Source organism: Geotrypetes seraphini, chromosome 12 (assembly GCF_902459505.1).
Source record: "Geotrypetes seraphini chromosome 12, aGeoSer1.1, whole genome shotgun sequence".
Classification (NCBI taxonomy): Eukaryota; Metazoa; Chordata; class Amphibia; order Gymnophiona; family Dermophiidae; genus Geotrypetes; species Geotrypetes seraphini.
Window position 1 is genome coordinate 89,408,501 of NC_047095.1, and position 24,889 is coordinate 89,433,389.

Genomic DNA, 24,889 nt, shown 5'->3' on the forward strand with positions numbered 1-24,889 from the left:
CTGGCCCAGGGTAGACCGATTTGGTCTTTCTCAGCTCAGCTTCTAAAGCACTGAGCTGGCCACGCCCTAACCTGTGAGGGGGCAGGGCAACATGCTGCTTCTGCTGAGTTCTCCTTTGGGCCTTAATTGGACCCAGCAGTTGTACATTACCTGAGCTCTGAGCCTGCCTCTTAGGCTGTCCTTTTTTTGTAAGGCACCTCCTGCTGCTCCAGGCTGTTCTCCCACTCATGTTCCCCTCCCCAGGGTTCTGTAACATGGTGGTTCAACTGGAACTCAGACCCTATTTGTCTGTCTGAGTTTAACCTGTCACACTAGTTAGCCCTTTTCAGGGTAAGGCTTGGATTATGAGGAGATTTACCTGGCACAAGCTTAGCCTTAAGGCTGGGGTTGTGACACCTCTCATCAATTTCCTTTTTTACTGTCTACCTATAGCTCGCCACCTCTTTCCCTCACCCCCTCCAGTATTTCCCTAACTCAATCCTTTTCCCCATCATGTGCCCTCCTTTTATTTATCCCCTCCTTCCATCATGTGCCCTCTTTCTCTATCCCTTCCATCTAGTATCTTCTCCTCTCTCTGTCCACTTCCAGCATCTGCCCTGTCTCTTCAATCCAGCATCTGCCCATTCCAGAAACTGTATGTCTCCCCCTGCCATCTCTCCTCTAGCCCCCCCCCCCCCTTCCTTTGGTCTGGCATCCATCATCTTCCCTCTGTTCCCTCATGGTCTGACATCTTTCTCCTTTCATCTCTCTTTCCCCCCCCCTGTGGTTTTTAGCATCTCTCTCTTCTCATTTCCTCCACTCATATCTGATATCTCTGTCTCCTTCCCCATTCTCTGGCATCTCTCTCTCCTGTCTCTCTTCCCTTTCCTTCTCTGGTCTTCCTTCTTTATTTTCTGCCTCCGTCTAAATTAAATTCTTTCTTACTATGCAGTCTTCAGTTTCTCTCTTTTCACTGTGTCTACCCACAGCATGCCACCCTTTTCCTTCACCCCTCCACTATCTCACTAACTCTATCTTCTTCCCCATCCAACATATGTCCTTTTTCTTTATCCCTCCTTCCATCCAGTATGTGTTCTCTTTCTCCACTTCCATTCAGCATTTTCTGTCCCTTCTCTCCACTTCCATCATTTGCCCCTTTTCTCTCTTTCCCCCACTTCCATCATCTGCCCCTTCTCCTCACTTCCATCATCTGCTCTTTCTCTCTCTTTCCCCCCACTTCCATCATCTGCCCCTTCTCTCTCTTTCCCCTCATTTGCATCATCTGCCCCCTTCTCTCAAACTCTCCATCAACCACAGGCCCATCTCTCTCCCTTCCTCTCACCTTTTTTTCCGATTTGGCAACAAGATCGGCAACGCCCCCCCCCCCCTCCCGCAATGACACTCAAGATTGGCAACGGGCCTCCTTCTCCCCCCGGCATCAACAGAACTTCAGATCGGCAACGCGGTGCTCAGTCCAAAGCTTCCCTCTGACTCGAACTGCCTGGGCAGAAACAGGAAGCTGAGTCAGAGGGAAGCTTTAGGCTGCCGCGTTGCCAATCTGAAGTTCTATTGATGCCGGAGGGGAGAAGGAGGCCTGTTGTCGAACTTGAGTGCCGTCACGGGAAGGGGGGAGGCCCGTTGCTGATCTTGAGTGCCGTGGGAGCCCGTTGCCGATTATGAATAGTATCGCGGGGGGGTGCTGCTGTCACTCATCGCCAGACGCTGCCGATGGCCCCAATTCGATCTTTCCGACCCTGCGCGGATCAGCAGGAATTTTCTGCGGACCGGCACCAGACGACCCGGACCTGGCCAGCTGTGCACCTCCCCTAAGGCATGCACCCAGGGCAGACTTCCCCCCCCCCCCGCCCCCCTTTGGTACGCCACTGCCTCTATGTGGGAAGATTAGAGAAATCTCTCTTCTTCAGAATCACAGGGCTTTGGAATAACCTTTCTGCCTCACTACGGAATCTGGGCTCATTCCAACTATTCCGAAAGCATCTAAAAACTAGGTTATTCACAAAAATGTAAGGCTCTCTTCCCCCTATATTCAACCTCCAACCCCATTATGCTGTTCCTTCCTTATATTAAGCTTTCTTGTTCAAGAAAATTTTATTGGTTTTAGAAAGCATAACAAAATCTAACCAAAAAAAGAGCTTCCAAGGAAGCATAGGTTATAAACCGGGTGCTTTTGTAAACCGTGCCGAGCTCTATAATTATGGAGAGGATGCAGTATATAAACTTAAGGTTTGGTTTAGTTTAGTGTACTTGTGTGCCTAGGGGCCCTCAATGAATTAATCCTGCCCTGTCTGCTGTCATCTACTATGTTATTATGTTAAATAAATAAATCATATATATATATATATTCATTGGGTATTTCCTGAAAACCCAACCTAATTGTGACCACTACTTTACAGCAAACCCAGCCTTCAAGTCTGAGCTGTTAAACCTCTGCTTTCTGAGATACTTTTCTTGTGATGTCTCCTGCATGGAGATATATTCCTGCCCATCAAGGCGCTCTAGTGACCCTATTAAATGCAAGTCTCCACCATTTAGTTTCCAGATGCTACTTTACGACTTTTAGGACAGATCTTCAGACCAATAATTTTTATTTAAATCAGTTTTAAACAAATGTCATATGATTTATCCTAGTGTCTCCTTTCTTGCAGAAAGATCAGCAGACTCTCAGTTACTGTTCAATGATATCAGGACAACAGAGGACAGGGCTGGAGATTCATGAGCCATCTCTACCATGCAGTGACTGACAGCATTAAAAATGATTGAACTGCTTATCTAAATGAAATAAACTAAGCAGACCATAATTTAAAGTCACAGAGAATACAGGGATAGCTAAAGATCTCTTTTCTACAGACCCATTTATCTGCACTTGATCCATCCTATACCTGATATTGGTTTTAGAGAGATTTGTTTTGTCCATCCTGTAGGATTCCTCCTCCCCTCCCCCCCCAACCCATTCCCTCTACATTTGTGCAGCCAGATGCATAGCTTTTTCTTGTAAGGAATTTTCCGTCTCTGCTTTAAAGTCCCTTCTGTTGTTTACCATCACAGTTTTCCTTGGCAGCTGGTTCTGCGTACTGACTGCATTTGGGTGAGAGCAGAGTTTCTTCTCTCTCTCCAATTTGTATTCTCACCTTTCCTTTTGAGATAATTGCATGCCACCCGGTTTGTCTTCACAAAATAATGTAAATAATATTCCTGCCCAGTGTTTGCATTTTTCAGGTAAGAACAGATAGCAACATATTCTGAGACTGGTACATCTTATTTTTACCTTGCTTGTTTTCTTTTTTTTTATTATTATTATTATTATTAAGTTACTGTTGTCCAAGGTAGCAAGAAAACACATACATTTTTCAGTTGTTCCAGTTTTCAGGTTGACTGCCCCAGTCTTAAATTTGGAGGTTCCTGCACCTAAGCAATTTGTAGCACACTAGCCAGTATGTAGTAGTGCTGCCCGATTCAGGAAAAAAAATTTCAATTCAATTCAGTCTATTAAATCGATTTTTCGATTTGATTCGATTTTCTTGCCCAAGTGGGTGTTTTTTTTCAAACATCCTGATGGGTTTATTTTATAGCCTTTTACCCCTTTTATAGCCTCTTCACCCCCTTTGCCTTCTCCTAACCACACTGGCACTGTGGTGTAAACAAAATAAACAAACAAAAAAGACTTTTTCTCTCTCTGTTAAATCCTAGCTCACGTTTGCAGTCTAACACCAGCTCTGGCAGGATACACATTTCAAATCTGACATTGTAATCACAAAACAGAAAATAAAATTATTTTTTCTACCTTTTGTTTTCTGAACATTATTCAAATCTTGTTGGTCCCAGGCTCTGGTTGTCTTCTGATAACTTGCTTGCCAGGGTCTCCTTCTTTCTCCGTGCTAACCATCCATCTTCTATCTCTGTCCTCCCCTTCCGTTTCCCTTCCCTCCCCTAGAGGTCTGGCATCTTTCCTTTTTTTCATCTCCATCCATAGATCCACCTTTTCTCAACTACCCTTTCATCCAGCATCTCTCCCTCCTTCCCCCACCCCAGGGTCCACCATCTCTCCCTTTCTTTTCCAAACTGCCCTCCTATCCAGTATCTCTATCCCCCACTCCACACATCCCTTGTGTCCAACTTCTCTCCCTTTCTGTTCCTTCCCTCCCTAAATTCCATTGTCCACCATCTCTCTCTGTCTCCTCTGTTTTTAGACCCATTATTTCTTCTCCCTAAAGTCCGGCATATGCACGTCTCTTTGACCCCCCCTTTCCTCCCTCCCTACATCCGTGTACTTCTACACCAGGTCCCCCCTCCCCTGAAGGTTTGTCCCCCCCTTGAAGATCTTCACCCCCCCGAAGGCCTGCTTGTCCCCCCTGAAGGCCTGTACCACCATCCCTGAAGGCGTGTGCCACCATCCCTGAAGGCCTATGCCACCATCCCTGAAGGCCTGTCCCTCCCTTGAAGGCCTGCACCCCCCGTGAAGGCCTTTTCCCCTCTGAAGACCTGCACCCTGAAGGCCTGCCTGTCCCCCCTGAAGGCCTGTACCACAATCCCTAAAGGCCTGTCCCCCATGAAGGCCTGCACCCCCCCTCGAAGGAATGCACCCCCCCAGAAGGCCTGCATGTTCCCCCTGACCTCCCGCGCATCCGCGCATCCCTCTGCCACGGTCCCGCAGGATCGCGGCAGAGGAAACAGCTCCGAAGGCCTATAGCAGCTTGCAAAGATCGCTAGCACTGGCGATCTTCTCTGCAGGCTGCTGATATTAGATAAATAGATGCGCGGGAGGCCGGGGGAAGCCAGACACTAGCACTTCCCGACTGACCCTCCCCCCTCGCCCTCTAAAGCAGTAGCGACAGTGGCCAGCCAGCAAGAGGCAGCGCTGCCGCTCCTGCTTTAGGGGTGCGATGGGGGAGGGTCAGTCACCGAATCGGCAAGCTGATTTTTATTTATTTATTTATTTTTAAAAAATCGATTCGAATCGATTCACCCGAAGTGAATCGGTGAATCAATTTGAATCATGAAACGGGCAGCACTAGTATATAGCCCATAAAGAAATCCTCCCTTACCATGCCACAGGCCATGGCAGAGGCAGCCTTTTTCTCCAACTCTTCCTCCAGAAAGAAGACATAGGGTGTTTTATCTACAACTATGTATCATTTCTGTAGTGCTGCTAGACATACACAGCGCTGTACATTAAACAAATCAGAGACAGTCCTGGTTCGTCAGAGCTTACAGTTATTCTCACCTGCTTCCTCCTCTATGGACTTCACTCTGAACCATATGGACTTATGTAACAGGCAAAGCTGATGAAAAGGTATTGGATACACTAGGTAAACCTTAATTCCCCCCACCCCCTGAACTTCAGGCATATAGACTACAGCTACAGAAATATTTTGATAATTAACCTCAACAATCATTATCACTACACACACCCATCATATAAAACTGCAGGTAAAAAAAATGTCTGTGTCATGGTTCTTTGAGTTTGTTTGGCTGTTGGGATTTATTGTTTTCCATGGACTAAAGATGCTTTTTGCTGCCCCCAAGAAGCCACTGCCCTAGATGACTGCCTTGTCATACCCGAGCCAGCCCAACTATTAGTGAACAGGATTTTCGTTCACCATGTTGCATTGGTGTATGTACTTATTTGCCAGAGCACTGCTCTTAGCGAACAAGACCCCTATGGTCAGCACCCCCACAGTACTCTGTTGGGTTTGACTTGTTTAACTTGGACATTGTCACAACCCTAGCCCTAAAGCTCGGTTTGTGCCAGAGAAGGCTCTGCCTAACCCTAACCTGGCCTTAAAGCGGGCTAACCATTGTGACAGATTAAACACCCATAAGAAGGAAGGCTCTGAATGTACATTTAAACCTCAGCTTACAAAACCCTGGGGAGGTGAGAAGCATGAGGAGAACAGCCTGAAACAGCCTCACAGCAAATCCACCAGGTCAGCTAATTCTCAGCTGCAGGGTTTAATTAGAAGCCCCAGGAAATCTCAGCACAAGCTACAGGCTGCCCTGCCCCCACACAGAACTGGGTGTGGTCGCCTCAGTGCTATAGAGGCAGCACTGAGGAGGAACCAGTCAGTTTACCCTGGGACAGCCCAGGAAGGAGGTTCGCAGGATAGCTCTCCTGAACCTCAGAGCTTCCAGGACATTGAGATGGTGGAAGCAGCCCCTGTCTCTGAAGCCAACCAGCTAGCTGATCCAGAGCCTATGGAATTGATGGACACTATCATGGATACAGAAGCCGGTGTAATGGATGAAAGTTAAGTGCAAGACCTTTTACTTTCTGGTGTGCTTAATTTTTGTGAATTTGTTTTTTTTTTTGTTGAAACCTGCTTGCACCTGGTTAGAGCCAGTGAGTAGTGCTGGGCTCTCACTGCAAGGTGCCTGAAACCTGGAAGTTTTAAACCAGGTTTATTTTGCTTGGAAGTGTTTGTTTGTGTTTGCCTTTTGAGACTTGAGTGAAACTGCAATATGGACTTTGTATAGGGGTATTAGCATGGGGAGAATCCACAGAAGATCCTCAGGGCGGGATTATGGGGCCATTTGTGGCATACTGTTTAAAAACAGGTTTGAATAAGTGGATTCAGCTACTCCCCTCCCCCCACCAACTACTTCTGAGTTGGTTGGGGCCAGGCCTGCTTCAATCCAGGCCTGGGTGCAGTACTTTCAGTCTTCAAGGAAAGGGCTATTGGTTTTTTCCTGTCTGCTGGTTAAAGACAGATGAACTAAGACTGGGCTATTACAGACTAAGTGACTACTCACCTGTTATACCTGTACGGAAGGTGTGGGTTGTTTATTTTTGCAACCCTTTATTCTTTCATGTTTTCTTTTGTTCATGAAAGGAATGAACTAAACCCTATTCAGGGTCTGTGAACTCAATAAATTGGGACTTTACTTTATTTTGAACCTCATTGTTCCTGACCTTTTTTGTATTGCTTTATTGACTGAGAGACCAGCAGGACTTCCAGCCTCATCTGGAAGCACGTGAGACGCAGGCTATTCTGGGCGCTGACCAGGGCCATCGTACAAACCAGCACCGGCGGTGCCACAACATCAATAAACATCTTTTGCGGCATCTTGGTGGCTTTGTCTGATCCATTGGTTTTGATCTTCGGGTTGAAGGTCCATTGTCCCATCCCACTCTCTTCTTACTTTGATTTAGATGCCACAATGTTGCATGCTGGGAGTCAATTCTGTATCAGCATCTGGGCATGCCTAAGACATTATACAATACTAACATAAATAAACTTTAGTGCGCTATACTTTAGGTATGACTCCTTATACCAGGTTAATGGCTGGAGTAAATGGCATGCCTAAGTGCAGCATGCAATATGTGTATTCTATAAGTTGCAGGTGCTACTTGGTGATATGCCATTTGAGGGTGAAAGTAACGGCGACTAAAAAAAATATTCACACAAAAACAATTTTATTTTTTTAAACAGTTGCTGATGTTCTATGGCCTTCATCAACATCACAGAACTGATTTTGTCCTGCTATGTGTTTAAGACTCCTGAAGAAGGTACTTTTTTGAGTACTGTAATGCTGAAAGCATTGAGTTATCCGTCACTGTTTCATAATAAAAGATTCCATACGGAAGCATCTCGTCTTCTCCCACTCTTTCTGTGTGTCATTTGTATCCTCATGGGGTTCTGTTGCCGCTCTTTTTTGTTGAGCATCGTTACTGCCGCTCATGTTCTACCAACATCGATGTGTCCTTGCAGTTATGTGTACTAACACATGCTACTGAATAGAATAGTGCTTTATGTACTCCCGTGTATAATGCCATTTAAAGTGCCACTTATGCACCCATGATATACTGTACATAATGACACATGTCCAGTTGAAAGGATTCAAATGTTATTGTGAAGCCAGCAGAGGAGATGCAGACACAGGTAAGACAGACAGTTCTCCTTCTAGCAGGACTAGGAGAACATAAGAATAGCCTTACTGGGTCAGACCAATAGTCTAGCAAGCCCAGTAGCCCATTCTCACGGTGGCCAATCCAGGTCACTATTGCCTGGCTAAAACCCAAGGAGTAGCAATATTCCATGCTACTTATCCAGGGCATGCAGTGGCTTCCCCCATGACTTTCTCAATAACAGACTATGGACTTTTCCTCCAAGAAATTGTCCAAACCTTTCTTAAAACCAGCTATGCTATCCGCTCTTACCACAACCTCTGGCAATGTGTTCCAGAGTCTATTCTCTGAGTGAAAAAAAAATTTGTCCTATTGGTTTCTTAAGTATTTCCCTGTAGCTTCATCAGGTGTCCCCTAGTCTTTGGAATTTTTGACAGAGTGAAAAATTGATTCACTTGGATTTTGTAGACTTCAATCATATCTCCCCTCAGCTGTCTCTTTTCCAAGCTGAAGAGCCCTTCCATCCCCTTTACCATCTTGGTCATTATTCTTTGAACCTTTTCTAGTGCCACTATATCTTTCTTGAGATAAAGAGACCAGAATTGAACCCAATACTCCAGATGAAGTCGCACCATGGAGCGATACAGAGGCATTATAACATTCTTAGTCTTGTTAACCATCCCTTTTAAAATATTTCCTAGCACCCTGTTTGCTTTTTTGGCTGCAGCCACACATTGGGCGGAAGGTTTCATCGTATTGTCTAGATACCCAGATCCTTTTCTTGGGCGCTAACCCCCAAGGTGGACCCTAACATCTGGTAATTGTGATTCAGGTTATTCTTCCCAATGTGCATCGCTTTGCATTTGTCCACATTAAATTTCATCTGCCACTAGGATACCCAGTTTTCCAATTTTCTAAGGTCTGCCTGCAAATTTTCACAATCCGCATGCATTTTAACAACTTTGAACAGATTAGTGTCATCTGCAAATTTAATCACCTCACTCATCGTTCCAATTTCCAGATAATTTATAAATAAGTTAAAAAGCACCGGTCCATATAATATTCTCAGTTTTGTTTTCCACTCCACTGTTTACTCTCCTCCATTGAGAAAAATGACCATCTAACCCTACCCTCTGTTTTCTATCCGATTGCCACCTATCCCATGACACTTTAATTTTCTCAGGAGCCTCTCATGAGGAACTTTATCTGAAAATCTAACTACACTATATCAACCGGCTCACCTTTATCCACATGTTTGTTCACACATTCAAAGAAGTCATGCAAATTGGTTCCACAATTTCATTTTTTATAATTGTTTCCACCATTTTGTCTAGCACTGAAGTCAGGTTTACTGGTCTGTAATTTCCCAGATCTCCCCTGGAGCCCTTTTAAAAAATCGTTGTAATGTTGGCCACCCTCCTATCTTCAGGTACTACAGACGATTTTAGCAACAGGTTACAGATCACTAACAGCAGGTCAGCAATTTCATGTTTGAGTTCTTTTAGTACCCTGAGGAAAGGCAAGATGACTGTGTTGGGGGCAGAGCAGACATATGAAGGTATAACCAGGCATGAACAACAGAGAGTAGGGACAGGGATTTGGGTTCTGCACCCTGCTAAAGTCAGCCATGCTAGTTCAAGTCAAAGGTTCCCACCCGAACGAAAGACATGCAAAGCCCCAAGTGCAGATTTTGTCAAAAAATTCACAAATTTGTCCCCATATAGATTATATTTGTACCAGATGTTACTGTACACTATACTGTGTGGTGACTTTTGAAAGAAAATATCTTTGCAACGTTTTCCATCAGAGCAGTGTGTGATTGTGACAGGGGGTCTGAAACACTTCAGGTTACTTCATTATTTACTACATCTGATTGGAAATTGGGCTTTCATGGGTGTGCAGAGAATAGCAGCTCTCTGAAATACAACACTGATGATGTATACAGCCAGCGTGAATTCATATGTTAACAGAAATAAATTGATCTCCACGCCAGATTACTAAATTATCTAGTCTAAATCACTTGAAAAAAAAAATATATATATACCTGGAGTGTAAAACTCCTAGGAAGGAAATGCCAGAAACATGAAAATTAGCATTCAGTTGAAAGGAAAATTTATAGGCTAGCTACTGTCTGAAGCGTTTGTGGAGTAAAGATATATATGAATTAAGGAGACTGCTCTGCAAGTTATCAGTCTTCTGTGATCCTCACAGAAATTTAGACAGATGAGGGACATGGTCACAAGGGGCCTTGGCTGTAGCCACAGATAATGAAACACAATAAATTTCATCTTACTGGATTGAGGGCATGTGCTGGATGTGCTATACAGTAAATATATTTCAGGCAAGTATGTGATATAGTTCTTCAAAGGGGGCTCATGAATAAATTCAGCAGACAGAGGATGGGATCCAAAGTGGTTAACTGGATAAGAAATCGGTTGACTTACAGGCGACAGAAGGAACAGTAAACGGAATTCACTTGGAAGAAAGAAAGATGAGTAGTGGAGTGCCTCAAGGATCTTTCCTTAGACCGATTCTGTTCAATATTTTTCTGAGCGATATTGGCAAAGAGTTAGAAGGAAAAGTATGCCTTTCTGTGGACCACACAAAGATTAGCAGCAGAGGGAAAATTAAATGTCTAAGGTAGGCACTGCTCGGTGCCTACATTGAGGATGCCTAGTGATGCCTAACTTACCCCCCCCCCTTTACAAAATCATAGCACAGTTTTTAGCACCGGCCACGATGGAAACAGCTCCAATGCTCATAGAATTCCTATGAGTGTTGGAGCTATTATTGCCAAGGCAGGTGCTAAAAATGGGTTAAATGACATGGTAATCGATCACGGCATTAAAAAAACATTTTTTTTATGTATAACAATTTTTATTGAAAGAATCAAATAATCAGTACAATAGGATAATACAAAAATGCATTCAATACAATAAGAATTACAATAATATTTTATACAAATTTAAATCATTCTTTTTTTTTTTAATTAAGATTTCAGTTTTTCATAATCAAATAAATCACTCAATATTAACAGTACAATAGCAAAAATAAAAAGTAGGAAATAAAAATGAAATGATTCTATTTCCTTATTTTTACTATTAGTTAGTCCAGCTTGAATATCAACTTAGCTGGCTAAGTTCGAGGTGGCGAACTTTGACCCAGATATTCAAAAGTTGGTGGCCGGATATGGTCCCAGCATTGAATATCCGAGATCGCCACAGTCCATGGGAGGTAGCTGGGCTGCCTCCCAAGGTCTGAATATCGGGGCCAATATCTGCCACAAGAAATGCCCTCCCATGAGATTTGAACCCGCTGGGTTTTCTGCCAGCACAGAACAGGAGCTGCCACATAAATTAAACGAGTAGGAACAGGCAGAGGAAACTATGCTGAAAAAGCATAGATGAGGCAATGGACAGATACTAGTGAAAAAGAGGGAGAAACTTGGCCGATGTATATACAAAGGAGAGAGATGCAGGAAAGAGAGGTGGGAGGATGATGGGGAATAGTAAAAACATAGGGGAAGTCAGGAAAGGGAAAGGGACTTGTAATGGTATACTACCTTTTTGTAATTATACGACCACACTCAAAGCAGTTTACATACAGGTACTTCAAGCATTTTCCCTGTCTGCCCTGATGGTCTCACAATCTATCTAATGCAGTGGTTCCCAACCCTGTCCTGGAGGACCACCAGCCAGTCAGGTTTTCAGGATAGCCTTAATGAATATGCATGGAACAGATTTGCATACCTATCGCTCATGCATATTCATTAAGGCTATCCTGAAAACCCAACTGGCTGGTGGTCCTCCAGGATAGGGTTGGGAACCACTGATCCCTGGGGGAGTGGAGGATTAAGTGACTTGCCCAGGGTCAGAGGAAGCAGGGTGGGGTTTGAACCCACAACCACGGGGTGCTGAGGCTGTAGTTCTAACTACTGTGCCACATTCTCCTCTGAAGAGGGCAGATAGCCAGATGTTGGGTAAGGAGGCACAAGCAGCAAATAAATGTCGAGGGGAGATGTAGCATATTTTGATGCTTCATCATTTAGAATTTTGGTGCAATCCCTTCTACCGAGCCAACTTGATTACTGTAATATCGCCTATCTGGCAGTTTCCCAGAAGAATATGCAGCGATTACAATTCATGCAAAATGCGTCGGTCAGGCTAATTTTGGGGTTGAAGAAGTTCGATCATGTAACACCTTCCTACCAACTTCTGCATTGGTTGCCGATGGAGGTGCGTGTGAAGTTTAAATTTGGATGTTTTTGCTTTAAGGTACTATTCGGTTTAGCCCCTATATATATAACTGCCCTTTTCTCTTTCTTAACCAATAGACATTAGAGGATGTGAATTTAAAAGACATCATCAACATCTTTTCTCATATCAGGCAGCATTATGGGATAAAGATCTGGAACAATTACTTATGCTTGCTAATACCTATGAGGAATTTAGGAGACACCTAAAAACGTCTGTTCCTGAAGTACTTGGGTAGCTGATTCGCACAATCTTGCCCACAATAACTAATCTCTGGAGCTATTAGACACCAGTTTTTAACTTTGTTAGTTCTACTCAATTTGTAGCATTTTTAATCATTGTAAACCGCATAGAACTTCATGGGCCTGCGGTATATAAACTGTTATTATTATGTAGAGAACAGGCTACTAATAAAGAGCAAGTAAAGCAAGGGGAAAATGCTGTGAAAGAAGGGAGGTAAAGTAGATTCTGTGGAAGAGGTTTCTAGGGAAAAAGAAATAGGAATGGGGCTGATGTCAGGGGGGAAGAGACAAGGGGCAGTTGGAGAAGAGGAAGAGAGAAATGGGGTTGTGGTGGGGGCAAGATGTAAGAAAATGGTAGAGATAGGATTTGTTGTCTTCTTGAAGAGATTCACCAAAGGAGGTACATTGTAGGGATGAAGAATGATATGGAGACAAGAGAATGAAGTAGAGAGAATGGGAAATAAAAGGAAGTATAAGAGAAGAAGCTAGAGATGGAGTGAAGGAAGGGTATGTGTGAAAAAAAGCCAAAGATGGTAATGGGAAAAGGAAGTGAAGGAGAACGTGTCTGAGAAACAGCCAGAAGTTGTGATAGGGATAGAGGGCATGAGAAGCAGAGCTAGTGATTAGGAGGGAGAAATATCTGAGGCACACACATAGGTTGTTTGGGATGGAGTGGATATGTGAGAGCTTGAAAAGGCGATGGGGAAAGGTATAGGAGAAAGAAAAGTAGAGAATATTAGGGAAAGGAAAGACAGGCTAGGCAAGGATGACTGAGGTTGAAAATGGACCTGAAAGAGGGTAATTTGGAAAGCATAAGAACATAAGCATTGCCATTACTGGGACAGACTGAAGATTCATCAAGCCTAGTATCCTGTTTCCAATAGTGGCTAAAAGAGGTTCAAGCAAGCACCTGGCAAGGTTCCTAAACATTAAAACAGGCTTTATGCTGCTTATCCTAGAAATAAGCAGTGGATTTTCCCAAGTTCATCTTAGTAATGGCTTACAAACTTTTCTTTTAGGAAGTTGTCCAAACCCTTTTGAAACCCTGCTAAGCTGTTTTTATCACGTCCTCTGGCAACAAATTCTAGGTTACACATTGAGTGAATAAATATTTTGTCCAGTTTGTTTTAAATTTAATACTTAGTAGCTTATTATATGCCCCCTAGTCCTTGTATTTTTGGAAAGAGTAAGCAAGTGATTTATATCTACTTGTTTCACACAAATGAGTATTTTACAGCCAACTCGTCTCCAAGCTGAAGAGCCCTAGGGCTCCTTTTACTAAGTTGTGCTAGCGGTTTTAGCATGCGCTGCATTTCCACACATGCTAGATGCTAACGCCAGCATTGAGCTGGCATTAGTTCTTGGCGTGTAGCGTGAAGTTAACACGCGTGTTTAACATTTCCTCATAAGGAAGTTGGTACATCACCTTAATAATTTGTGTTGTCCTCGCTATCTTTTTAAATTCCACGATATCATTTTTGAGATGTTAAGAACCATAATTCAAGGTGAGGTTGCACCATGGAACAAAACAAAGGTATTATAATATTCTCAGTTTTGTTTTCCATTCCTTTTCTAATAATTCCTAACGTTCTGTTTGGATTCTTAACTGCCCCTTTACATTGAGCAGAAGGTTTCAACCTATCATCAGAGATGTCACCTAGATTAGAGAATGACACGGGGACCGTTTACCGCGGTAAACCCACAGGAATAGAGACATTTGCAACTAGTTTACCGCAGGAATGGGGACAAGACCTTTTACCGCCCTGTGGGAGTGGTGAAAAGTCTTACTCATGTGGTAAAAAAAATTGCGCCTGTGTCAGACTTGGCTCCTCTTGCGCCTATTTTAGTTTCAGGAGCCAGCCATGCCACAATGAAGACAGAAGGAACCTAAAACCAAAGCCTGAGACCAATGTGATTTGAAGAATAAAATTACCAGACATAACTGGGGAACGCAAAGTCCAGGCTGTGCTTCTTTAGCTTTCAGCTGGCATAGGGCTCTCTCTCTGACCAGGGGGCAGTTGCCCTAGTTGCACTCCCCTAATATTATTCTTGCCATGTGTGACTAAAGTATTCTGTTAATTTGATTTTTCTATGTAGCATTCTGTAGTAATTTGGTTTGTTCAGTTTTCACAATAGTGAAGGGGGTATTTGTGAAAGGGAAGGGAGATGGGTTTTGTTGAATCTTGCTCTGTTTTATTTGTGTTTATAAAATGACAATTGTCAGAGGAGAAGCTTCCGCCCACACACATGCGACTGCAGGGCGGCACAGGCAGGCTTCGCTGGCATCAGTTTCTTTTCTAAAGCGCTGAGAAGGTAAGGGGGAGGGAGGGAGATAGATTTGGCCGGAGGGAGGGAAGGAAGGGGCCCGCGCGATCAGTGATCGCGCACCTTCCCTCCCTTAAGTTTCTTTACGCCGCAAAGGTAAGGGGGAGGGAGGGAGATTCTCAGGCTGCTGAAGGGCGGTGAGGTGGCGAGAGGGAAAGGTGGATGCTGCGGGGACGGAGCGGTGAAGGGGACGGTGGTCAGGTGATGGGGTAGTGACGGGGACAGATTTTTTTCCCCGTGTCATTCTCTAACCTAGATCCTTTACCTGGGAAGTGACTCCTAGAGTTATAGTTTGGGTTTCTCCTTCCCATATGCATCACTGTACACTTGCTCACATTAAAAGTTATCGTCATTTTGGATATCCAGGAATGAGAGGAGGATAATTCACTGAGGGAATCAAGTTGGAAGGGATGGAAAAAATTAGGTATATGTAAGTTACAAGTCCAGCTCTTCTGCTGGTGGAGGAGAATGGGGCTCAGGATAGTGCAAAACTTGCTGTGGTGTTGCGAGAATTGAACAAATTCAAAAAATATGCTTCAGAAAAAAAACCCAAAAATGCTGAGAACTACTGTCCTACAGAACAGATAAATACTCTGCACAAAAGCAGCCAAGTACTGGCAGAAGCAGTCAGGAGAAGCAAATGTACAGTATTTTGGAAAGTATTCCATAAGTCCCCACTAAACTGTTTTATCCAATAATTATATTAGGATATTTTGGGTTGCAGACTTCTTTAAGTACTCTTAAAGCACAACTGTTAAAGATCGTTCTAATGTTAATGCTTAAAACTATTTTCATTAATTGGAAGGATTTTTCTAAATTAGAATATAATACGTGGTGGAATATGTTATGTCTGTATAGTAAGTATGAGAAGATTAAAATAAATGTGGTAATTTTGAGAAATTTAGGCACGTTTGGGAATGTTTATTGAAACGTAATGATTAATATATTATGCTTAATTTGGATTCATATATTATGTTTATTATGACACCCTATGACTTTTTCTGTTTGATGCTTTTCTGTTTGCATTTTTCATTTGATTTGATATGTTGTATCTTTATAAATGTTTTTTAAAAAGTCAATAAATTATTTAATGGGGGGGGGATGTAGTTAATGAAATGTGGAAATTTAAGAGGACCATCAGATGTGCAACATAGGCCACTTTCAGAAAAGTTTCTAGGGCTGTTTTACATTTCCAAGAGGAAGGAACAACAATCCTAATGCAGAGAGGGATGCAGAAACTTTATAGCAGGGGTAGGGAACTCCGGTCCTCAAGAGCCGTATTCCAGTGGGGTTTTCAGGATTTCCCCAATGAATATGCATTGAAAGCAGTGCATGCAAATAGATCTCATGCATATTCATTGGGGGAATCCTGAAAACCCGACTGGAATACAGCTCTCGAGGACTGGAGTTCCCTACCCCTGCCTTATAGCATCAGAGTTTCTGATCTGAGCGTTAAAAGGACACTTCTCAGGCTCTTAAACTGAATGTGGGATTGCAACCCTCATGTACATCAAATGAAAAAGCACACCCTATAGGGCAGGGGTGGGCAACTCCTGTCCTCGAAGGCCGGAATCCAGTCGGATTTTCAGGATTTCCTCAATGAATATGAATGAGATCTATTTGCATGCACTGCTTTCAATGCATATTCATTGGGGAAATCCTGAAAACCTGACTGGATTCCGGCCCTCGAGGAAAGGAGTTGCCCACCCCTGCTATAGAGTTACCATATGGCTCCAGAAAAAGGAGGACGGATTGAGACATCCAGGTTTTACTTCCATTGCTTTCAATGGAAGTAAAGTCCAGATGTCTCTACCAGTCCTCCTTATTTCTATTGCTTTCAGTAAAAGTAAAACCCAGATGTCTCAGTCTGTCCTCCTTTTCCTGGAGTCATATGGTAACCCTATACTGACATACCAATCAGAACCAAAGTTAAGTGCCTTTCTTGTTACAGAGATTGCTATGGAAACAGGAAAGAGCTATTTTGTTTTTAAAAGAAAAAAAAAAAACCCTAAGATTTTTGTTTGCTAGTAATTTTCTCTTCTGCTTTTCCTATGAGATGGCTGTCATCTCTATTGCTTCTTGTTTGCAGAGATATACAGCATGTTGAGCCTTGTCATTCTGGTTTTTTGGTGGTTTCTTTTTTCCTGCTACTCTGCCTCTCTACTCAGGATCAGGACAGATGGGGGCAGAGCTACATGCTTGAAGGATAAGGCATTTTCCAATAGACGAAAAAGAGAATGCATTGGGAAATGCTCACAACACGAGGATATGAAGTTTGAAGGTGGACTAGTGGGGTGGATGTCATTGATACCAGGGCCAGTTTTAGACATGCTGGGGCCCAGGGCAGAAATTAAGGAAGGGGCTCCTGATCCCCTTTCCTCTCTGCACCTTCCCCCAATATCCCCACTTTCCATTACTGCCACATATAAAACAACTTTAAATGACTTCTTTACACACAAAATACAGACAGACCTTTACCAAATATAGAACAAAGGATCACAAAGTTGAAATTGAACTGGGAACCCCAAGAAATTAAACTCAGCAAGTATTACAACACTGGATAAATAAAAATATATATGCATTTCTTTCTGTTCTGAGCACACAGTGGTCCTAGGCCGAGGTCCACCAAAAATTAGTCATCTCTATTGCTGTGGTTAAGAACATAAGAATTGCCGCTGCTGGGTCAGACCAGTGGTCCATCGTGCACAGCAGTCCACTCATGCGGCAGCCCTCTGGTCAAACACCAGCGCCCTAACTGGGACTAGCCCTAACTGCATACGGTCTGGTTCAGCAGGAACTTGTCTAACTTTGTCTTGAATCTCTGGAGGGTGTTTTCCCCTATGAAAGACTCCGGAAGAGCGTTCCAGTTTTCTACCACTCTCTGGGTGAAGAAGAACTTCTTTATGTTTGTATGGAATCTATCCCCTTTCAATTTTAGAGAGTGCCTTCTCGTTCTCCCTACCTTGGAGAGGATGAACAACCTGTCCTTATCTACTAAGTCTATTCCCTTCAGTACCTTGAATGTTTCGATCATGTCCCCTCTCAATCTCCTCTGTTCGAGGGAGAAGAGGCCCATTTTCTCTAATCTTTCGCTGAAGGGCTAGTTGAAGACCACTTCCTCTAGTCTGGCAGCCAGAAATCTGCAACTTTGGGTTCAGGGCCACTGCCCACCTCCAACTCCTTACCCCCTATCAGCTGTCTGGCAAGCTACTGAACACAATGCAAATATCTGTGATGCACATATTCCAAAGCTAACATATTCAAGGTAATATATTTAAAATAAAATACTTTTTTCTGTCTTTGTTGTCTGGACATTTTATTTTTCCATAATTCCCATTTTGCTTCTTCTGTTTTCCTGGGTCTTCTGATAATTCCCTTTTCAGTAGTTGCTGTTCATATGTCTTTTTTCTCATCTCTCCTGTCTTGTTTCATTCCTTCATGTCTTTTGTCTTTGATATACTGATCTTTCCTTTTTAGTTCTTCTTGCCCTTTTTTTGCTTTTCTGCTTCTCCATCCACTCAAATTTCACTCTTGTCCTTCTTTTCACTTTTAAGCTACTTACCAACTTTCCATCTCTTTTCTCATGCTCTCGCTCTCCAATTTCCCATCTCATGCCTTCCCCATCCTCCTATTCTCATATATCTTTCATCTACATCTCTGTACTTACTATCTTCCTCTCATTTGTCTCCTTACCACCCCCTCAGTCTCTCCCACATGATTCCACTATTTCCAGTATATCCCTTCACTCCATTCATGTAACCCAGCATAGTTTAATAGTTTCATAGTTTATTTAAAATTTGATTGCACGCCTATCAAAATTCTAGGCGAAAATACAATATTGATAAAAATAAGGGTACAATAGTTTAAAACACAAATATCTTCAAACTAAAGACAGACCATACAAATTATACATGGAAAGGAGGTAGGAACTACAATAAAGTTAAGAAAAGAAACATATAAGGAACAAACAAAAGGGAGGGGAAGACACATTTTGTGCTTCTAAGATTCTGTTAAAAGAAAGAAAAGAAACAGGATAAGGCGAATAGGAAATACGTAAAGGGTACTTGGCGTCACTAGATATCTTTAAGTGGAAAGAGTATCTAGAGTTCAAAGGCATCCTTGAATAAAAAATATTTTAAGGCGTCTAAGTTAGTTTCAGATTGTGGGGGCTGTTACAGAAAATATTGTTGTACGGCAAGTGCCAATTATTTTCAATGAGGGTACGAAAAGAAGATGTTCATTTGAGGATCTAAGTGTCCTAGATGGTTAATGAGGAATAATCAATTTATCTAGAAATGCTGGTTCATTCGTTTTCTATATTTTAAATATTATCAGGGCAAGTGTATATGTTATTCTGTGGGAAATAGGAATCCAGTGTGCCTTTATCAACAACAGAGCATCTCCTGTTCCTCTCTCCCTCATGGTCTGACATCTCCCTATCCTTTATCCTCCACCATCTTCCTGCCCTATCTTTCTGCCTTCCTGTCTTTCTGCCCCCTATGGTCCATCATCTCACATTCTCTCTCTTCTTCCTCTCATGGTCCAACATTGCTCATGCTCTTTCCTGGTGTTCTTCCCTTCTCTCGTCCCATGAGCAAGTATCATTCCCACCTGCTCACCCCATCATCCAACATTTCTCAAGTTTCAAGTTTCATGAACATTTGATATATTGCCTATCTTTAATTGTATATGATTGTACATAATATAATAAAATCAGGGGGGTTCAATAACAACAAAGTAACTTATCACAAAGACAGGACAGACTAACGAGATATAAGAGGGAGAGTGGTGAACTACAATAAGATTAAGAAAAAGAGAACGGAGAAGGATAAGATAGGAGAAGAGGGAGATATTGTTCATACTGTCTGGAAATTCAAAAAAGAGAGCTAAGAAGGAGTACTCATGTTTGTACTCAAAGGCATCTCTAAATAAAAAACTTTTTAAAGGACCTTTAAATTTATCTAAATTTGATTCTTCCCTGATTTGGTGGAGGGGGGTAAGGAGTTCCAAATAAAGGGCACAGTAATAGCAAAGCAGGTTATACGGCGAGTGCAAAAAGTCTTAAGAGAGGGAACGAAGAGTAGATTTTGGGATGAAGATCTGAGAGTTCTGGTGGGTATGTGAAGAATGAGTAGTTTATCAATGAAGGCTGGTTCGCTAGATTTAAGAGTTTTGAATGTAAGCAATGCAATTTTGAAAGTAATTCTATGAGGAATGGGCAGCCAGTGGGTATTTTTAAGTAAAGGGGTGAAGTGATCATATTTTTTTCCCTCTCTCTCCTTCTCATTTCCTCTTCCAACATATTTCTTGTTCTTCCCAACTGCCCTTCCATCTAGCATCTTCCCCTACCATGGTCTGCCTGCCTGTCTCCCCTGTGTCCACCATCTCTGCTATTCTTTTTTTTTATTATTATTTATAAGATGTTCACATTATTATCAAGCATATCATCTTGTACAGAAAGTGTAATCAAGAAAACATAATATTTAAATTTACATTCAATCCTGAAAATAAATCAAACTATAAAAAGAAAACAGATCTTAACTTAATCACACACTAGTCCTCAATTTTAGGATCCAAAATTAACGACAAGAGTAGTTAAATTAAACATAACTTAGCAAACGAAATCACGTAATCTGCTGCTGAAAGAGAGCTAATTATTGCTTAGGTACAGGTGTTTCTTCATACTCAAGACGCTTCAGAAAAAGGAAAGCAGTCAAATGAGCTGGTTCTACAAACACTTATTTTAAGAAGCGGTATCTAATGACACATTTACAGGGATACCTAAGAAAGAAAAAAAACCCTATCTGAGTCACACCTGGTTTCAACATTAGAAATTACCTTCTTCTCTTCTGAGTCTCTTTCGAGACATCAGGAAATATTTGAATGTGGAAGCCCAGGAAGTCCTTAGATCTATTTTTAAAGAAAAGTTTAAGGATCCAATCCTTGTCTGGAATTAAAGCTACAGACAATAAGAGAGTGGCTGAACTAGCCACTTCTCTATCTGATTGTTCCAATAATTGTCAGTCCCACCCCTTTCCTATATCCTTAGTGCCCCCAGTGCCTCCTTCCCATGTCCTTAGTGCCTCCTTCCATGTCCTTAGTGCCCCCAGTGCTCCTTCCTATGTCTCTAGTTACCCTTCCCATATCCTTAGTGCCCCCAGTATCTCCTTCCTATGTATTTAGTGCCCCCCAGTACCTCCTTCCTATGTACGTAGTGCCCACAGTGCCTCCTTCCTATGTCCTTAGTGCCTCCAATGCTCCTTCCCATGTCCTTAGTGCCCTCAGTGCCTCCTTCCTATGTCCTTAGTGCCCCTTCCCATGTCCTTAGTGCCCCAGTGCTTCCTTCCTATGTCCTTAGTGCCTCCTTCCTATGTCCTTAGTGCCCCCTCCCATGTTCTTAGTGCCCCTCCCATGTTCTTAGTGCCCCCAGTGCCTCGTTCCCATGTCCTTAGTGCCCCAGTGCCTCCTTTCTATGTCCTTAGTGCCCTCCCTCCCTCCTTCCTATGTCCCCCTCACTGCCTTCTAGCCTTTTTCCCACCCCCTCCCCCGAAGCCAGCCAGCCTGTCTACCTCCCTCCCTCCCTGCCAAAAGTTTGGGAAAATAAAAGATGGCCACAGAGTGCTCCATGCACAAAAACTTTAGAACATCCCAATGTAGGTGATCTAGAATCGTATGTAGATTGCATACAAGCATGATCACACATACCTTACCATAGTTTACTATGTTATCATGGTAATTTACAAGGTGCTATTTTACGTCATAGAATAAGCACCAAATTACTGTAAAAAATTGCCTTTTCAAATTGAGAAGAGACTCACAATTTCATTTAATCGAAACACTAAACTCATTGTAGCCTTTGTACTGGTGCTGCTCAACAATGGTTTGGGCTTGCAGGATATAATTATGGTATTGATTTATAGTTCATGAACAATAATGTTTTCACAGGCTTTTTTCCTCTGTAACACAAAGCTACTCAAATATTTAAATCATTTCTGCCTCATCTTTAAAACCTCAACCATGTTTCACTTTAGATATTATTATAGGGTTTATTTACTGAAATAATCTACCATACATTTCTCAGATATATACTGTACAAATCTGTGACAACATTTTCGAACCCTCTAGTGTGTTTTGCCATTTGTACTCAAGACATAATGAGATCTTAATCTAAATTCTGATTAGAGAGAAAAGGATTTGCTTTATTAGATTAACAAAATAATTAAACAAGAAATTTCCTTGTGTGAATAAGTATGTGAACCCTTCATTCAATAACTAGAAGCACACCTTGAGAAGCAATACTTTCAACTAAAGGATATATAACCCCCCCACCACCACCACCACCACCATCCGCCGCTGCTTGCTGCTCAGAAGTCTTCTTCCCGACATCAATTCTGACGTTGGAGAGGAAGTTCTGGGCCAGAATTGACGTCGGGAAGAAGGCTTCTGGGCAGCAAGCAGCGGCGGCGGAACAGGGATGGTGGTGGTTTAAGTCAGCGCTGGAGGGAGGGAAGGAGGGAAGCTGGCAAGTAGTGGTGGACAGGGAGGAGGGGGTTGAATCGTGCGCTGGAGGGAGGGAAGGAGGGAGGCTGGCTTTGGCATGGCAGGGAGGGAGGGGAAGCGATTGCCTGTCCCATTGTCCCCACGCACAGCTTCAGAACGCTGTCCCTGAAAACGAGACAGGGGATCTAAAAACGGGACATTCCCATTCAAAACGGGACATATGGTCACCTTACCTGTTAACCACCTAGAAACTTTCTCTCTGCAGCATTGTGCAGGGAGATAGCTTCTGGGTTGGCAAGAGGCAAGGCTTGAAAGAACCGATGGCATAGAACTGCAGCAGCAGCAACATTTAAGGTAAGGAAAAGAGACACTGGACCGTGGGGAGGAGGGAAAGCAGAGAGACACAGGACCATAGGAGGTGGGAGAAGGAAAAAAAATGCATTTCTACCTGTGGGGAGGTGGAGGAGAGAGAAGGAATGTGTTGCTCCAACACAGAGGTAGGCATTTCCACTCCTTGAGAGCCACAGGCAGGTCAGGTTTTTAGGATATCCACAATGAATATGTATGAGATGGATTTGCATGCACTGCCTCCTTGAGATGCAAATCTGTCTCATGCATATTTATAGTGGATATCTGAAAACCTGATCTGTCTGTGGCTCTCGAGGACCGGAATTGCCTACCCCTGCTCCAACACAAAGACTATACCCAGGCCCCCCTAAATTGGAGGGCTGCCTAAGCCCCTGTAAAATCCCTCCCTCCCTGTATTCTATTTCCTACCGTCTCTCTGTCTCGTTCACATCTCCGCCCCCCTTTCATAATTTGTTTTTCTATCCCTCCCCCCACCTCTGGTCCACATTTACCCCTCTTTCTCATTCCCTGGGCTAACTCCCTCCAGATGAGGCCCCGAGCTAGGGGAAGGAGACAGGAGATTCATGTGGGGGTGGGGCTGGGGTAAAATGAGGCAGGGCCAGGTGTCCTCTTTGTTTAAAGAAGAAATCTGGTAACCTTATTTAAACTGGATTGAGTAGCCCATGCACAGATTATTTTTCAGCGTTTGTCTTCACACAGGCTTCAGTTTGTTTTGTGTTTTTATTTGATCCCCTTTCAACCTGTGACCCCTGATGAAGGTGTGTACCGAAACATGGACCATGTTGGGTCCCTTGGTTTACTTTTAAGGTGTTGTTTTTAACCGCAAACAATTTATAAACATAAATAAACTTTGCCTGTATCATTGTACGTGTGTCTGCAGTTTTCCTTGTTTTGTCTTCGCATCTTCCACTACAGACCCTGTTGGTTCTTCTTTTTTGTTTGTGTTGAATTAACCCTATTTAAACAGCCAGAAGTATCTTCTGGCCATTTAAATAACTTTAAATATTATAGCTGGTAAATACTAAGGTATCAATATTCAAAGTGGTTTTAAATGGCCAGAAATGGTTTCTCGCCATTTAATTTGCTTGTTTGGGGGCTAACTGGGCATATTCGGTGGCATTTATTCAGATAGTGCTGTTGAAAATGCCCAGTTAGCAAGCAAGTCAAAACCAGCTATTTTGTGGACATTTTAGGGGCGGAGTCAACACAGCTGGTTAAGTGCCAATATTTAGCACTTAACCGGCTAAGATAAATGCATAAATAGGACTGCATTAAACACAGTCCTATCTTTATGTGGTTCTTAGCTGGTTAAGTGCTGAATGCTGTACATATACTCAGATATTCAATATTGAAGCCCAGGCATGGGCCAGCAGTGAATATCCAGTCATAAAGATGTTGGCAGTCAGCAAAATGCTGACTGCTGCTGGCTGAATATCTACCCTAAAATAAAAGCCCCATACACTTCTCACTCCATATTCGCAGGGGTTAGGGGATTAACATGACTGCAAATACTAGAAAACCACAAATAACTTTTTCTTATGTTATTCGCGGTTTTCTTTTAAAAACCCTCCCTCATTTGGTGAAACCGCGAATAACAATCTCGCTTTCCGGTAGCTCAACCTTACTTCATCCCGTTCCCCCTCTGACACAACCACTTTCCTTGTGCCGCGTCCCACCTCCCCTCTTGATTCAACTTCCTGTTTCCGTGGGGGCAGGCGCGGTAGAGGGAAAGCTCCAGGGCCACCGCAGGCAACCCCATGTAAACTACCGCCACTGCCATCAACCTCAGAGACAAATTTGAAGGTAGAACCAGTAGGGTTTGAGAATGAGCGAGAGATATCAGACCTTAGTAGGAGCGTGGAGGGAAAGATCCCGGACTGTGGATGGAGGGGAGGAGGCATACTGACTGGGGAGAGCGCAAATGTGTGTGACTTGGTCTCTTTTGACTGATTCTTGAAAAGAGACTGGTAATCTGTGATTTTCTGTGTGCACGCTTCGAATTGATGCTTGGAAAATCATGGCACAACCTAATGGATAACCTAATTTGGGTGGGAGGAGCCAGAAGGCAAAAAAACCCCACAAATAATCAAAACCGCGATTGTGGAAACCACGAATACGGAGGGAGAAGTGTACATACCATAGAAGCAAGGTGAAGCTATCACCAACAGTCAAATAAAAACTTAATCCATGCTCTATTAGCATGAGATTAGTATGTAGGCCTGGCATTCGTATCATTGTCAAAAATGTGCATCTCATTCATCCCATGCCCCATTTTCTTTTTATCGATAGTGAAGCACATATAAGAGGTACAGAGTGAAGCAGGGGTCAATAGGGAAGATAAAGTAAGACCAGTAAAT